This window comes from Stomoxys calcitrans, chromosome 4, assembly GCF_963082655.1.
Source record: "Stomoxys calcitrans chromosome 4, idStoCalc2.1, whole genome shotgun sequence".
NCBI lineage: Eukaryota > Metazoa > Arthropoda > Insecta > Diptera > Muscidae > Stomoxys > Stomoxys calcitrans.
In genome coordinates, this window is record NC_081555.1 from 66,724,511 (window position 1) to 66,743,327 (window position 18,817).

The 18,817-nt window shown below is 38.2% G+C and overlaps 1 protein-coding gene across 3 annotated transcripts in view; it reads left to right on the forward strand.

The window, feature by feature from the left end:
- Positions 1 to 18,817, forward strand: part of LOC106093711 (uncharacterized) — a 504,285-nt gene that overhangs the window by 310,452 nt on the left and 175,016 nt on the right. For all 3 annotated transcript variants that reach the window (XR_009398025.1, XM_059366857.1, XM_059366856.1), the window contains one exon: positions 3,681 to 3,783. The gene's annotated coding sequence lies outside the window, so the exon portion shown is untranslated. The remainder of the gene's footprint in view (positions 1 to 3,680; positions 3,784 to 18,817) is intronic.

Sequence of the window (18,817 nt, forward strand, 5' to 3'; positions counted from 1 at the left end):
AATCGGATGAGAATTGCTCCCTCTATTGGCTCATGAAGTCATGTCCAAGATCGGTTTATATGACAGCTATACCAGATTATGAACCGATTTGAATCATACTTAGTACAGAAAGTGATACCAAAACACTTCGTGCCAAATTTCAGTTAAATCGGACAAGAATTGCGCCCTTTAGTGGCTCAAGAAGTCAAGACCCAAGATCGGTTTATATGGCAGCTATATCAAAACATGGACCTATTTAAACTTTACAAAGCGTAGTTATTGGAAGTGCTACCAAAAACACTACGTGCAAAATTTCATTAAAATCGGATAAGAATTGAGCACTCTAGAGACTCAAGAAGTCAAGACCCAAGATCGGTTTATATGGCAGCTATATCGAAACATGGACCGATGTAAACCAACTAAGCGTAGTTGTTGGAAGTGATACCAAAACACTACGTGCAAAATTTCAATAAAATCGGATAAGAATTGCGCTTTCTAGAGGCTCAAGAAGTTAAGACCCAAGATCGGTTTATATGGCAGCTATATCAAAACATGGACCGATTTAGCCCATTTACAATACCAACCGATCTACACCAATAAAAAGAATTTGTGCGAAATTTCAAGCGGCTCGCTTTACTCCTTCGAAAGTTAGCGTGCTTTCAACAGACAGACGGACAGACGGACGAACATGGCTAGATCGACTTAGAATGACATGACGACCAAGAATATATATACTTTATGAGGTCTTAAACGCATAATTTGAGATGTTACAAACAAAATGATGAAATTAGTATACCCCCATCCTATGGTGGAGGGTATAAAAATATATTTCACTTTCCAAATGTTTTCTTTTGTCAAATGAATTTGCGTCTAACCACGCTTGTAAAGAAGCTATAGGAAATTTCAAAAATAAAATAATAGTATGGTCTATATAATTTAATGTTGGGAGATTATTTTATGCAATTGTTGACAGTGACTACGCCTCAAATGGTCCATCCGCTTCGTCCAATTTTGGCGTACTCTCTCCAACATTTCGACCGGTATCTCATGTTGTCTTCCAATGAGTCAATTGAAGCGGGCTTGTCTGTATAGACATGAACTTTAACATAGCCAGACAAAAAATAGTCTAAAGGCGTTAAATCGCACGATCTAGGCAGCCAATTGACCGGTCCCGAACGTGAAATAAAATATTCACCGAATTCGCCTCTCAATAAGCCCATTGTAACGCGTGCTGTGTGGCATATGGCATCGTCTTGTTGAAACAACATGTCATGTATGTCAAGCTCTTCCAGTTCGGGCAAAAAAATGTTGGATATCATCTCACGGTAGCGCTCACCATTCACGGTTACGTCACGATTCGCATAATCTCTGAAGAAGTACGGTCCAATGATGCCACCAACCCATAAGCCGCACCAAACTGTGACTTTTTCTGGATGCATTGGTAGCTCTTGCAATGCTTTTGGCTGATCTTCACTCCAATATCAACAATTGTGTTTATTTACGTGCTCATTGAGCCAAAAATGAGCTTCGTCGTAAAATGAAGAAGCGCGCGATGAACTTTCTTCACTAATTTGCAAGCGTTGTTCGTTTGTAAGAGGATTCATGGTCAAATTATAGACCAAACTGAAAATGTTTGACAGTAAAACAAAACACGAAACATGTGCGAGCTGTTTAAACCAGTGTTGCCGAAAAGATAGTAGCTAAAAGATCACCCTTTATTTGTTTTCTCTTAAATTACATCAGGAATGCACAAAATGAAATATAATTGTGTGAGAGAGAAACAAGAAATATATATTTGGCCCATTTGCACTTATATTCGCATTGCATATGTGCGAAAGAGTACACAATCTCATCTTTTTTTTTTTGTAAGTACAGATACATACCGTTTATGTTATTAAATAACAATTTTAATTTGTGCATTTTCAAATTTATTAAACACTAGCTGAACCGGACTCGCTCCGCTGCGCCTTCACCCTCAATACGGATATCGAATTCGTGCCATTATAGCCTATGACGCTGAACGCGTTCGAATCATGGCGATTCCATGCATGGTAATTTAAAAAATTTTCCCCAAAGAGGTGTCGCACTGCGGGACGCCGTTTGGACTCGACTATAAAAAAAGGTTCCTTATCATTGAGTTTAAACTTGTATCGGAAAGCACTCATTGACGTGTGGTAATGTTCTTTTTGGTGGTAATGTTCTCATTAGGGGAGGGATGCCACCCCAGACATTTCGACTCAAATATGGAAGAGTCGAAATGTTTGGAAGGGTTATGGGGTTGGGGCGGCCCGGTGGGTACTTTGACTCTTGGTTTTAGTACCATATGCGGTGGGGTGACCCGCTATACTTCGACATGAATTTGTATGCCAGATTCGTTATCTACTCCCGCATATTTTTCATCTAAAACCCATGTTGTCCTTATCGGTCCACTTGTGTTTTTGGTTGGTATTTTTGGGGTATTTATGGAGGGTCGGCCCCCTTCCGTTATCAATAAATTATAGAAGTTTGCCCCTGTTCCTTAGTGGAATGTTCATGGGCAAAATTTGCAATTAGCAATTCCAACCTGACCATATTCGTAATCTACTCCGGAGTACCTTTCATTTGAGTGAAATATTGTCATGATCGTCAAATAAACCTATTTTAAGGGGTTTTGGGGCTGGGCCCCCCAGATACTTGCACCCTACTTTTATTATGAAATTTGTACTCTACTCTTGAATACCTTTCATTTGAATCCCAATATCAAAAAATTATATAGCTTATGTTTCCTTCCAGACCAACCTACACAATCTGTGAAAATTTCAAGGTAATCGGTTCAGTCGTTTTTGAGTCTATACGGAACAAACAAACAAACACATATTGTATTTAATATATAAAAATTAGTCTTTTAACAAATCACATGTCATGATTTAATGGCAAATGGAATTTCAACGTCAACAATTATCGAAGCAATTATTAATTTTATTAAAAATATTTTTATAAATCAATACCATGTTTAATTAGTCTCACTTAAGCCAATACTTTTTCTGTGAATGTAGATATATAATTTTTCTTTACAAATTGCAAATGTAATTTCGCCCCTGGTATATTAAGGAACAGGGGCGAAGAGTCTCACATATCAGTGGTTACTGTCTGATTCAAGTTTTAAACTCATTGCTAAGGGGTCTGTTATTTATAGCCGAGTCCGAAGAGCACGCAGCAGAGTGATGCTTCTTTGGAGAGAAATTTTAACATCGCATAGTATCTCACAAATGTCGACAGCATTAGAAGGGGATAATAAACGCTGAAAAATTTTCTGATGTTCTAACATCTGCTCCAAGGTGGCCTCCATATATTTTTCTATAACCCAATGAATATTTCCTGATTTACTGGTCCTGTGAATTGAGCATCACAAACAAACTTAATGTATTTTTTAATTGATTGTATCAAGCTTTTAGTTGAATAAAATTGAGAGTTTGAGCCACATTACATTATTAAGTAATATGCAATGCGAAACACCAACTTAGTCCACGCCCAGTGATGTTGGCAAGATTAATTTACTAGTCATTACAAGTAAATTTCACCCATAGCCTTTATGATTATGAATTGGCATGAGGCATTAATGAATCGTTGTTGCGCATCCCTTTTACCTGTTGAAACTTTCCACCATTAATCATCATGATTATTATCACTAACATTAATCATAATATCTCCCCTCTTTTCAGCGAAAAATGTTTATCTGATTACATCCCTTAAGAGAAATATACCATTGCCTTAATAATAACGTTGGCAAAATCCTTCAACTGTACATAATAAGAAGTTAAAAAGGTGAGTTAGTCGTTGATGTTAATTTCATGCAATTATTTATCACAATGTTGTTAAAGTGTTGCACACAAATTGGGTGTTGCAGATTTAAATGTTTTGATGTCCATCTACATTAAATGAAATAAAATATCCCCAGCCATTTTGAAATTTAATTACCATCATTGTATTGTATTTATATGGACATTTAATATGGCCTATAATACCTTTTATATGCCACAATTGGCTTTGCGGCTAACGATGTCGGATTTTGCAAATAAGAGCAGATGATAATGACATTGGATTCGTAGTTAAAGAGATGACCACTTGCCAGTTATAATTAAAAAATTAAAAATTTGCCATTTTGCATTATTCCACAATATAAACTTGTGGCTTCGCCTTTTAATAGATTTAATTTATGTACCCTCCACCATAGGATGGGGATATACTAATTTCGTCATTCTGTTTGTAACTCCTCGAAATATTCGTCTTAGACTCCATAATCGTCATGACATTTTAAGTCGATCTAGGAATGTCCATCCGTCTGTCTTTCGAAATTCCTTTCCAAATTCGCTGAAATTTTGCATGAAGTGTTTTGTTATGACTTCCAACCACTATGCTATGGTTCAAATCGGTCCATAACCTGATATAGCTGCTATATAAACCGATCTTGGATCTTGACTTCTTGAGCCACTAGAGGGCGCAATTCTTATCCGATTTGGAAAGTTTGCATGAAGTATTTTGTTTAAATTTCCAACAACTGTGGTAAATATGGTTGAAGTCGCTCCATAACCTGGTGTAGCTGTCATATAAACCGATATAGGGTCTTGACTTCTTGAGCCTCTAGAGAGCGCAATTCCCATCTGATTTGGTTGAAATATTGTATGAGGGGTTTTGTTATAATTTCCAACAACTGTGGTAAGTATGGTTTAAAAAGGTCCATAACCTGATATAGCTGCCATATAAACCGATCTGGGATCTTTACTTCTTGAGCCTCTGGAGAGAGCAATTCTAATCCGATTTGACAAAATTTTGTACAACGGCTTCTCCCATGACCTTCAATATACGTGCCCAATATGGTCTGAATCGGTACATAGCCTGAGACAGCTCCCATATAAACCGATCTGCCTACTTTACTTCTGGAGCCCCTAAGGGACGCAACAATGACAATGATGGTCTCCAACATTCAATTCGATTATGGGCCAAAATTGATATAGCTCCAATAGCATAGAAATTATTTTTATTTAATCCTTTGTTGACCTAAAAAGAGATACCGGGAAAGAACTCGACAAATGCGATCCATGGTGGAGGGTATATAAGATTCGGCCCAACCGAACTTAGCACACTTTTACTTGTTTTAAGATGGCGGCCCAGAACCACTGGCCTGAAACCCACAAGGTTACTATGACGTGGAAGACCACAAGCGACCTGGCGCCGAACTGTTTTTAGTGAAACCGGCAATTCGATTAACGAACTAAGACTAATAGCTCGTAACAGAATTATAAGGAAATCTTTTGTAGAAACCTTAAGCTGCTAATTTGGAGTATAATAAATAATAATTTTTTCAACAATTTTCCGTTGGCTTTTTTATCTACTAGATGTTACAATGTTTGACTTTAAAATACTATGCAAAACAACAGGAAATGCATTCTACTCAGATACTAATACACGCAAAAAATAGACCCCATAGCGTATGCAGCAAGTTTGTGGGAGTTTAAAATTCGAAAAATTCTAACACAAATACCTGTGTGGGATAATTACGCCATCATATATTGGGTGGTGGGAAATTCCATGTTAGAGTGATGGTGCTAAGTAAGTTTAGAGTTCTCAGGACAATCTTTTTTAGAAATCTTAACAAATGGCGAAGAGTACTCATGTTTTGCAATTCCGAGATTTGTGACAGACGGGTGGACCATTTGATGCAGTCTTTAGTTCGTTTCTTAATAGTTACCCAAAAACAAATATCCCCATATACCGTGGGGAAACCCCCCACCCCCAACGGGCATATAGGCCGAATGGTACAATACGGGACTTTAATAAACGGTATTTGGAAAAAATTACAAATCTGGTACATAAATAAGTTGTCAATGATCAGGAGGATCGACACAAATACAGTCATGACCACACACAAGAAAATCACGACTCACGAGAAATTCATGACTCACGAAAAAACTGACATGAAAATCAAGACTAGTGAAAAAAAAATTACGAGAAACATCCTGATTTAACCGTCGCATGAGGCAAGACCGAAAAAAGCTTGCCAACTTCTGTTTTCAGTTTTCTTCGATTACTGTGCGTCGAACATTATGTGTTATTGACAAGTTATGCTCAAATTAGAGCAATACAACTGTTCACTTATCGGTACTACTGTGCGAGTTTTTGGCCAGAAGTAGCGCATTAATAAGATTTCTCTTTAGTTTCAAAAATTGAAAGGATGAAGCTAGGTGGTGATAAGGCTTACCAGATGGTCGGGATAAGTCGGAGTAATCTCGAGTTGCTTTAGCTATCCCGACTATTGTACAAAATATATGGGAAAATCCAAACTTTTGGAGGAACACAAATATTGAACGAATAAGAAATGTAAATAAACGTTACAAATCTTTTTTTGTGAAATCATTTCCATCGCTTTTCGTTGAAGTTTAAAAAGATGAGTTGTATTAGCCCCTTCCAAATCAATACCTAGTATGGGACACACAGGTTCACATCGGTATGGTCTTATATACACCGTTGTCTCGATGTTACCCTTGAATGCAAAAGGAGTATGGTATTTATCCGATTTCCTGTTCGCCTGTCCGACCTTCTGCAGAAATCAATATAGAAAGATATTTTACAAAGTTACTTCTTATTGATATGGGTCGCTGAGGATTACAAAAGAGTCATATTGGTTTAAATTTGGATGTACATATGTAGCCCCATATAAAATGGACTTGAAATTATGAATCTCTAGAAGCCTTGATTCAAAATTTCGCTCTTCAAAACTCACACATCGAATACCACCTAGATAGGTCCACAAACAGATATAGCCTCTGTATAAATCGAACTCAACCAAATTTGACCATGTCAAATTTTGGTCCAATTTGTTTGAATATACCCAACAATGCTCACACCAAATCACACAGATAGGTTCATGAATTGGAATAGTCCTTTTATAAGCCGACCCCCAAATTTTACTTCTTAAGCTTCTAGAAGCCCCAATTTCTATTCGATTTGGTTGAAATTTGGGACATAAAGTAAAATGTAACCTTCCGATAAACACACCCTATATTAATATATAAACCCAACTCACGATATATCTTCCTGAGCTGCTAGTGGTCTCAATCAATATCCCACTCTATTTCATTTTCATACCCACCACCATAGGATGGTAGTATACCCCCATCTAGGCATTCCGTTTGTAACACTTCGAAATATTCATCTAAGACCCCATAAAGTATATATATTTTTGACCGCCTCGACGTTCTGAGTCGATCTAGCCATGTCCGTCCGTCTGTCGAAATCACGATAGCGGACGTAGGTCGTAGGGCGTAGAGGTAGCCGCTTGAAATTTCCCGCTGATACTTAATATTGATGTAAATCGTTTGGGATTGCAAATAGGCCATATCGGTTCAGATTTAGATATAGCTCCCATATAAACCGATCTCCAGATTTACCTTTTTATTCCCAATTATTGTCCTATTCGGCTGAAATTTTGCATATAGTGTTCTGTTATAACTTCCCACAACTGTGCCAAGTACGATCCGAATCGGTCTATAACCTGATATAGCTCACATATAAATCGATCTTCCGATTTGACTTCTTGAGCAGCAATTTTCCGTTATGACTTCCAACAACTATGATAACTACGGTCCGATTCAGTTTATAACCTGATGTAGCTTCCATATAAACCGATCTCCCGATTTGACTTCTCAAACCCTTACAAGTCGCTTTTTTGTCCGATTTGGCCGAAATTTTGCATGCAGTGTTCTGTTACGACTTCCGAATTTGGGCCAGTTGGTTTTCAACTAATTACGGAGACTTATTTGGCGCTGGTCGTTCTATTCTAAACTATTCTTGGAGACCCTTCAATCGTGAACCTCATCGATCAGATTTTACGAACATATTGTCACATCTTAAACCTCCTCCCTAATTCTATTAACAAAAGTAGCTGTGTTACCAATATTAAGTGTTATTAGGTCGTAAGTTTTGAAGAATTCTGTCAGGGTTTGGCCCGGCTTATTAATGTTCGTAGTAACCCACGAAATGTGGTGAGAGTTCGTATCGCACCCTATTATTATGGTATGGTCAAGGAAGCCTTGAGGAGTTTCACACGCGGACCTGATGGAATATTTCCGGCGTTACTACAAAAGGAGACCGACTATCTGGCGCTTCATATGGCCGCTATTTTCACAGCGTGCCTGGGACTTGCATGTACTCCGAAAGCCTGGCAGGAGGCAAGGGTGGTATTTATATCCAAGCCCGGCTAGACAAGTTATACGACGCCAAAGGCCTACAGACCTATAAGCCTTACGTCCTTTCTACTCGAAACCGTGGAACGTATTGTGGATACCATGATATAGAGTAAGGCATCCAGGGAACTGCCGGGTGGACCGGGTCCTTAGAGACTGGATAAACTATATGCTAAGGAACAGGTGGATAAATTGCGGGTTCCATGGCATAAATATAAGAAACTGGAACGGGGCACGCCATAGGTGGGCATTTTATCGCCACTCCTATGGGTTATCACCCGCCTGCCATGCAGAAGAGGTTATAATACTTCTTAGAGTCTTGCAGATGGTATATGACTGGGCTAGACCCAGGGGTATCAATGTTAACCCAAAGAATACTGAAATATGCCTGTTCTCGAGGAAGACAAAGATGGGTCAATTTCAGGCACCACGTTTACTGAATAGAACGATTTCGATATCTGACAAGGTCAAATACTCAGGAATAATCTTGAACAGGAAACTGAATTGGAAGTGTCTCATTCAGGAGCGTACGGAGAAGGCTTACAGATTTTGGGCACTTGTGACGGAGGCTTTAAATGGAGCCTGAATCCGAGGATATTCCAGTGGCTCTACAGGAGCGTCATTAGCACAAAACTTACTTACGGCTCAGTAGTTTGATGGACTGCTATGGAGAAAAGTGCAAGTGATCCATTGACATACACATTAAGTGTGAGGCATCTACAACGGCTATGAGACTTAAGCCATTGGGAGGATGGAAGCAGCTCATACCATCGCGGTATAGTCGAGGCGACGATTGGAAACCTGTAAGGAAGGGAAGAGGTTTCCAATCGGATACCTGAAACGACACTTGAGGTCGAGAGCGAGGCACTGCTGATAGCGGCACAGTTTTGAACTGACCCTAGTATTGCCGTCTGGAAGATGGAACAAAGCTAGAGGACAGAGTGGACCCGGGGGTCTACATTAAGAACCCAGGGAATGAGATCTATGTTAAACAGCCTGACGATAATACGGTACTGCAGGCGGAGAACCGGGCGATCACGGAAAGCGTGAGGTGGTGTGGTGCTAACGCGGGGACGTCGAGTGTGAACATCTTTACGGACAGAAAATGACCATCAGGGCAATAACATCCAGGACGGTAAGGTCACGAACAGTCTTGCAGTGCAATATGGAGATTAAGCCCTTCCCTGAGGCTGGCACAATTCGCATCATTTTATGTGCCTGGGGTTATCCGGATCGTGAGACGACGACGCTATTACTTACTGAAAGGAAGTAAGAAGAAGGTCAGTTAAGCTTCTGGTACGTATCAAAACGGGACAAATAGAACTACGAGCTCACTTATGCAAAATCGGTGCCGCAAGTAATAGCATGTGTAGGGTATGTCGTCTAACCGATACCGGCACTTAGGTGGAGACACAATACCAGACAAGAACCAACTTAGGGGAGTGACATAGAAAACAATTAGGGATTTTGTTGGTAGCACGGAATTCCTAACTTAAAATTTTATTTCGAGGTAACTTTTTAGTATTTAGAGCGCACAACAAGCCGATTACTGGCTTAGGTGTATGTCAATAATGGCATGGGGCGGTTTATAATCCGCATCCTCCTTTCAACCGTAAAGTTGATTATGCCGTAAAGTTGATTATGCTTTGAATGATCGAAGGAAGGTTGTTTCTGAGACGTGTTGTAGCAATGAACAATTGTCTCTCCGAGTTTAGGCAGTTTATCCCAGGTGGAATAATTTATAGCCCTCTTTTAGATCGTGCAAATTTTAACTGAACGAATCTTTGCTTAGGAATAGGTAAAATCTTTGCAATTTTTCACTCAGTAGTCAAAATCCATTGAAACTGATTTTGAAAATTGGACGCTTTTGTAGTGTTGATTTATTTTGATGCAGTCTTTCTGGCAGATTTGATTTGACTTAGTAAGAAGGAAGTTTTAAAACGTTTCCATCATTTATATGCAAAATTTCTTTTATCAATCAAGTTTGTTTGTTCATTGAACCAAGAAGGTTGACAATATTTTATTTCTATTGATTTCATTGTCTATTTTATTGTCTAGGGATTTTTAAAGAGGACATAGGCTTTCAGGAAAGTGCAGCTGTAGGTTCATATCTTTAATATAGGGTGTCTGCACTGACTTGCATGATTCAGGAATCTATAACAAGAGCTTTATGAGATCTAAAAAAAGAACCGTTAACGAGGTATGAATTGTTTAATTTCAAAATATCAAAATTTAGACTTCAGGTTTTCAGTGTTGTTAGTGTTTTTTTAATAACTTCGTCAATTTTATACCCTACACCACTACAGTGGTACAGGGTATTTTAACTTAGTGCATTTGTTTGCAACACCCAAAAAGAAGGAAAATAAACCCATTGATAAGTATACCGATCGACTCAGAATCACTTTCTGATTCGATTAACTATGTCCGTCTGTCCGTATGTCTGTCTGTCAGTCTGTCTGTCTGTCTGTCCGTCTGTACATGTTATATGTGTACAAACTACAGGTTGTAATTTTCATCCGATTGTCTTAAAATTTGGTGAATTGGAGAATTTCATAGAAATTGGTTCAGATTTGGACATATCTCTCATATATGCGATCGTCCGATTTGCTGTAGTAAAGCAATAAAATGGTCATTTATTAACCGATTCTCTTGAAATTTGGTAGGAAGGACTTTTTCCTAACTTTCGAAATTACTCGTGAATTTCATAGAAATAAGTCCAGGTTACAATATATAGCTCTCATATATATATCGCCCGATTTTCATTCCTAGAACTACTGCAAGCGCATTTATTGACCAAACATGCCAAAACTTTGTACAACGCTTTCGTCAACGACTACAACAATATCTATAAAGTTGGGTCGAAATCGGGTAAGATTTGGATATTAATTTAAAAATCCATCAAAATTAGTTCAGAATAAGATAAAGCTCCGACTTTGTATTTATAGGGTAGGTGTAGGGTATTATTAAGTCCGTACCGCCCGCCTTTTTGCCTTTCCTTACTGGTTGAACAATAAGTTTCAAATTCATTGTTTATCTTAAGCTTATAAAATGCGTATTTTTTATCCATTTGACTGAAATTTAGAATAGGGAGCTTTTTTAGACATATCTATAACTGTGCCGAATATGGTCCAGATTGGTTCAACTTTAGGTATAGTCCCATACAAACGTACCCTTTGACACCCTGTGTAGCAGCACTTTTCTGAAAGCCTATGTCCTTCTCTACAAATCTCTACACAATTTTGGCCCAATGGGCTACGTTGTTCAGTTTGTGATACCAATCTCCATAGGACCATAGTAAATTAATGTATAACTAGAACAATTTTATAATTTGCATTTAAATAAAGACCTTTCATTACCTACCAAAAAGTAGGTAGGAGTTGTATGAAGAATAGGTCGTAATTTTATACCCTCCACCATAGGTTGGGGGGTATACTAATTTCGTCATTCTGTTTGTAACTACTCGAAATATTCGTCTGGGACCCCATAAAGTATTTATATTCTTGATCGTCGCGACATTTTATGTCGATCTAGCCATGTCCGTCCGTCCGTCTGTCGAAAGCACGCTAACTTCCGAAAGAGTGAAGCTAGCTGCTTGAAATTTTACACAAATACTTCTTATTAGTATAGGTCGGTTGGTATTGTAAACGGGCCATATCGGTCCATAACCTGATATAGCTGTCATATAAACCGATCTTGGGTCTTGACTTCTCTAGCCTCTAGAGGGCGCAATTCTTATCCGATTTGAATGAATTTTTGCACGAAGTATTTTGTTATGATATCCAACAACTGTGCCATGTATGGTTCAAATCGGTTCATAATCTGATATAGCTGCCATATAAACCGATCTGGGATATTGACTTCTTGAGCTTCTAGAGGTCGCAATTATTATCCGATTTGCCTGAAAATTTGTACGACGGATCCTCTTATGGCCATCTTATAGCCCGATAAAGCTCCCATATAAATCCCAAAGGGCGCAATTCTTACTCGAATTGGCTGACATTTTACACAGGTCTCCAACAAATAATTTAATTGTGGTCCAAACCGGACCATATCTTGATATCCCACTAATAGCAAAACAAATCTTTTCTTATATCCTTTTTTGCCTAAGAAGAGATGCCGGGAAAAAAACTCGAAAAATGCGTTCCATGGTGGAGGGTATATAAGATTCGGCCCGGCCTTAGCACGCTTTTACTTGTTTTTAATAACTTTTTCATATAACATTCATCACTCCAAAGCGGAGTACCCCATATATAATTGTATACACAACAAAAAAAAAACACATTTTCTTAATGCATGTTTCTGCTATATTTTCCACACATACAGATAAACATAAAAGTCACTTACAATAATGAATGCGCACACATCTGCAACATATTGTACGCTTTGGCAAATTTATATTCGGATAAAAATTAATGGGAAAATTAATTTTTCAGAAGCACTAAGAATGCATGGCTAAACAATAATGTTCAGAAATTAATAAAACAATGCACATGCCTGTTTATATGGCCATATAAATAAAAATCCATTAGGGCGAAAGACATTCTGACATAGGAATTACACAAACTGTTTTGCATTTCGTTTCAATGTCCATTATCAACAGTTCACAAAGTAACCAAATTGAATTGTTAATGTTGGGGGTACGATGAAATTGGATATTATTTGGAAATGACAAAAACTAATTTGCAGCATATGCTTGGATGTCTCCAAAATGGATGCATGCCACTCCGCCGTTGTTAATTTCGTTTTATGGAATACATCTCGAAGAGACGCTGCCAAAAGTTAATTAAAATGCAATTAAAGTAAATAAGTTGTTAATTAACTTCTAATGTTACTGATGCTACGTTGACATGTCACCAAGCACATGGCTTACACACACAGACAAGAGGATACGTTGGACGGAAATCACAAAACGCCCATGTTAATAAGGAAAAATGGGATAAGGATGTCGGCGATAGCGTCAAAGATGAGATGCTATTAAAGAATTACAAAGTACAAATTGGAGGAGAAAACTTTAGTAACTACATTAGTATCCATCTCTGTCTTACATTAATGTGCCAGGGTGTACGTTGCCGAAGACACGTACTAATTTGTTTCCCTTGTGATTTCTTTGTTTTCCAATGCTATTTAGGTGTCATGTTTCATTCTCGATAAACATCAAAAACAAACACACTCAAAATGGTAAACAATCACCAAGGAAAACCAGCATAAGGACGGAAAATGTGCCTACACTAACATGTTGTCATGTCAAAAAAAATGCTGGTACAACTTATTGGGAGGGGGCAAAACTTTGGGAGTACTCATAAATCTATTTATTTATACATTTTTCATTCATATACACATGTATTCTATAAAGTGACCAAATATGGTCTTAGTTCTTATCAATGGCCTTATTCACAACAATTTCTAAAGCCTTAAAATAGGTTTATTTGACGGTTCTATAAAGGAAATCAAATCTTTATTAAAATTTGTGAATAATGCTCCAAATCCTTAAACTAAAAACAGGTAAAAGCGTGCTAAGTTCGGCCGGTTCGAATCTTATATACCCTCCACCAAGGATCGCATTTGTCGAGTTCTTTTCCCGGCATCTCTTCTTAGGCAAAAAAAAGGATATAAGGAAATATTTGCTCTGCTATTAGAGCGATATCAAGATATGGTCCGGTTTGGACCACAATTAAATTATATGTTGGAGACCTGTGTAAAATATCAGCCAATTCGAATAAGAAATGCGCCCTTTGAGGGCTCAAGAAGTAAAATAGAGAGATCGATTTATATGGAAGCTGTATCGGGCTATAGACCGATTCAGACCATAATAAACACGTATGTTGATGGTCATGAGGCGATCCGTCGTCAGGCAAATCGGATAATAATTGAGACCTCTAGAGGCTCAAGAAGTCAAGATCCCAGATCGGTTTATATGGCAGCTATATCAGGTTATGAACCGATTTGAACCTTAAATTGCACAGTTGTTGAAAGTAAGAATAAAATAAGGCTCAAGAAGTCAAGACCCATGATCGGTTTATATGACAGCTATATCAGATCATGAACCGATTTGAGCCATACTTGGCACAGTTGTTGGATATCATAACAAAACACGTCGTGCAAAATTTCATTTCAATCGGATAAGAATTGCGCACTCTGGAGGCTCAAGATGTCAAGACCCACGATCGGCTTATATGGCAGCTATATCAGGTTATGGGCCGATATGGCCCATTTACAATATCAACCGACCTACACTAATAAGAAGTATTTGTGTAAAATTTCAAGCTGCTAGCTTTACTCCTTCGGAAGTTTGCGTGCTTTCGACAGACAGACAGACGGATGGACGGACGGACAGACAGACGGACGGACAGTGCTAGATCAACATAAAATGTCGTGACGATCAAGAATATATATACTTTATGGGGTCTCAGACGAATATTTCGAGTAGATACAAACAGAATTACGAAATTGGTATACCCCCATCCGATGGTGGAGGGCATAATAAGCTTTGAATTCATATTAAAAATTCTGGCTGGCTACACAAAAAAAAAATTTCCCGAAAAATTAATTCAATAATTTTTATTCCCACCACCGTAGGATAGGGGGTTCATTCATTTAGTCATTCCGTTTGCAACACATCGAAGTATCAATTTCCGACCCTACAAAGTATATATATTTCGGATCGTTGTTAAATTCTGAGACGATTTAACGATGTCCGAGTGTGTGTCCGTCTGTTGTAATCACTCTACAGCCTTCAAAAATTGAGATATTGAGCTGAAATTCGGTACAGAAACGTATTTTCGATGCACACTGATTAAGTTCTTGAACGGACCATATTTGGGTATAGCTGCTATATAGACCGATCTGCCGATAAAGGGTCCAATGCTCATAAATGCTTTATTTTTTCCGATTTTGCTGAAATTTGAAAAGTGAGTAGTTTAAGACTTCCCGACATTTGATCCAAATATGGATCAGATCGGACTACATTTAGATATAGCTCGCATATAGGCCTGTCTGTCGATAAAGGGTCTGATGCCCATTAAAGCTTTATTTATTATCCGATTTCGCTAAAAATTGAAATAGTGAGTTGTTTTTAGCCTCCCGACATCCGACCCAAATATGAGTCAGACCAGACTATATAGATTTAGCTGTCATATATACCGATCTTCCAATTTATGGTCTTAATTCCCCGAAAAGCTTATTTATTGTCTGAAAATGTTACTTGCATATGAGTTCTCGGAACCTGAATAAGATCGAGACCAGCCCCTATTAGGATATAACTACGAATATAGTAGTGAAGTTATAATAAAATAGGATGATTATTATATCCTTGTTTAATTTGGTCCACATCGGTCATGCTTTGATTAAGGGTGTCAAATAGAAAAAACTCTCGATTTAAAGTCCTGGCCCCATAAAAAGCGCATATATTATCCGATTTCGTTGAAAATTTGACGCAGTGACTTATGTTAGGCTTTTCGACATCCGTGTCCTTTATGGTTCAGATCGGTAAATAGTTGCATATAGCTGCTAAAGAGACCAATATTTTGCTCTACAAAATTAAACAGTGACTTCTATTTATTAGACCACTGAATGTCCATGCCGAATTTGGGTGCATATGTTATCCAATATTCACCGGAGGGTTTACATATATACCCGAGATGGTGGGAATCCAAAGTTCAGCCCGACCGTACTTAATGCCTTTTTACTTGTTTTAATTGAATCTGAACTTTTTTCAATTGCGATAGTGATTGAAATTTTTGTCATTATACCCTCCACCATAAGGTGGGGGTATACTAATTTCGTCATTCTGATTGTAACTACTCGAAATACTCGTGTGAGACCCCATAAAGTATATATATATTCTTGATCGTCGTGCAATTTTATGTCGATCTAGCCATGTCCGTCCGTCTGTCCGTCCGTCCGTCCGTCTGTCTGTCTGTCGAAAGCACGCTAACTTCCGAAGGAGTAAAGCTAGCCGCTTGAAATTTTGCACAAATACTTCTTATAAGTGTAGGTCGGTTGGTATTGTAAATGGGCCATATCGGCCCATGTTTTGATGTAGCTGCCATATAAACCGATCTTGGGTCTTGACTTCTTGAGCCTACAGAGTGCGCAATTCTTATCCGATTGAAATGAAATTTCGCACGACGTGTTTTGTTGTGATATACAACAACTGTGCCAAGTATGGTTCAAATCGGTTCATAACCTGATATAGCTGCCATATAAACCGATCTGGGGTCTTGACTTCTTGAGCCTCTAGAGTGCGCAATTCTTATCCGATTGGAATGAAATTTTGCACGACGTGTTTTGTTACGATATCCAACAACTGTGCCAAGTATAGTTTAAATCGGTCCATAACCTTATATAGCTGTCATATAAACCGATCTGGGATCTTGACTTCTTGAGCCTCTCGAGGTCGCAATTATTATCCCATTTGCCTGAAATTTTGTACGACGGATTCTCTCATGACCATTAACATACGTGTTTATTATGGTCTGAATCGGTCTATAGGCCGATACAGCTCCCATATAAATCGATCTCTCCATTTTTTTTCTTGAGCCCCCAAAGGGCGCAAATCTTATTCGAATTGGATGACATTTTACACAGGTCTCAAACATATAATTTAATTGTGGTCCAAAGCGGACCATATCTTGATATCGCTCTAATAGCAGAGCAAATATTTCCTTATATCCTTTTTTTTTTTTGCCTAAGAAGAGATGCCGGGAAAAGAACTCGACAAATGCGATCCATGGTGGAGGGTATATAAGATTCGGCCCGGCCGAACTTAGCACGCTTTTACTTGTTTTCAATTAAAAAGTTAATTGATTTACATTTTTTTTATTTGAATATCAAAACATTTTATATTTAAAATATAATTGAAAATTTTATCTTTTTCAATTAAACTAAAGGGTGATTTTTTAAGAGCTATAGGAAAGTTTTCATTGTAACAACCTTAACCACTAACTTTTTTCTTTTGTCAGTCGATTCGATCGCAAATTCATTGAAAACAGTTGGTTTTATAGAGGGAAAACACCTGTTTTCATAGAAATGGCGATCAAATCGAGTGACAAAAAGAAAAAAAAGGGTAGTGGTCTAGATAATAAGTTCTTTCAATCATTATTTAATTGAATTGTGTGCTCTCATATAGTACCCTAAAAATAAAAATTTGGTACCCAAATTTCGGATGGGGTACTGCCCCACCCTAAAACCCACAAAACATATTTTCTGATCAATTACGACAATATGGGACTCAAATGAAAGGTATTTAGGATAAGAAAACGTATCTGTTATCCAATTGTTGGACCAAGTGTTGGGGGGACCACCCCAACCCCCAAAACATCCCTAAATCGAACATATTTACCGACCGACCATGACAATATGGGACTCAAATGAAAGGTATTTACGGGTAGAATACGAATCTAATATCCAAATGTGGGACCACGTTTCTGGGGTCCATCCCTTCCCCAAAACACCCCCCAAACAGGACTTATTTACTGACCATGGGAATATGGGGCTTAAAAAAAGGTATTTTAGTGTAGAATTAGAATTTGATATCCAAATATGTGTCCAAGTGTTTAGGGGGCCGCCTTTCCCCAAAAACATCCCCAAAGGGGACAAATTTACGACCATAGCAATATGGGGCTCAAATGAAAGGTCTTTGGGAGTAAAGAACGAATCTAATATCAATATTTGGGAAAAGTGTCTATGGGGCCACCCCACCCCTACAACACCACCCAAATAGGAAGTATTTGCTGACTATTGCAATATGAGGCTCAAATAAAACAAAACACCCCAAGCCGGTCATGTTTGCCGACTATGGAAATATGGGGCTCAAATTAACGGTGTTTGGGAGTAGACCACGTATCTGATATCAACATTAGGAACCGATTGTCTACGGGACGTGCCACAACCATAACAATCCCCAATAGGACGCATTTACTCACCAAGACAATTTGGGTCTTAAAGAGAGTGGAACTAAATATTTAAAGTTTTAAGGGCCAATACCCCAAACCGGACATATTTACTGACTTTTGCAATAAGTAGTTTAAATTAGATTAGAAAACGAATTTGATATTCAATTTTAAGGCCAATGGCAATATGGGGTTCAAATAAATGGTATATAGATATATGAGAATTGAGCACTTTGTGATATGTTTTCCGGGCTTAGTGTTTGGGGGACCACCCCAAGATCGGGCATATTTACCGATCATGTCAATGCAGGGCTTAAATGAAAGGATTGGATGGTAGAGCAAGAATTGATACCCACTTTCGTGAGCAATTTTCTGGGGTCTACCCCTTTCCCAAAATACCCCACAAACAGCAATTTTTTAGTGACCATCTCAATATGGGGCTCAAATAAGGGTATGTGGGAGTAGAATACGAATTCCATATCCAAATGTAGGACCATGTATTTAGGGGTGATGACCCCTTTTGCAAAACAACCCCCAAAGGGTAACAATTTTTCAACCATGGGAATATGTGGCTCAAATGAAAGGTATTTGAGATTCGAAAACTAATTTGATAACCTATTTTGGGGCCATGTGTTTGGGGGACGCCTCATCGTCTAAACTCCCCTAAGCCAATGGCAATATGGGGTTTAAGTAAACGGTATTTGAAAGAATAGCACGATGTTGATA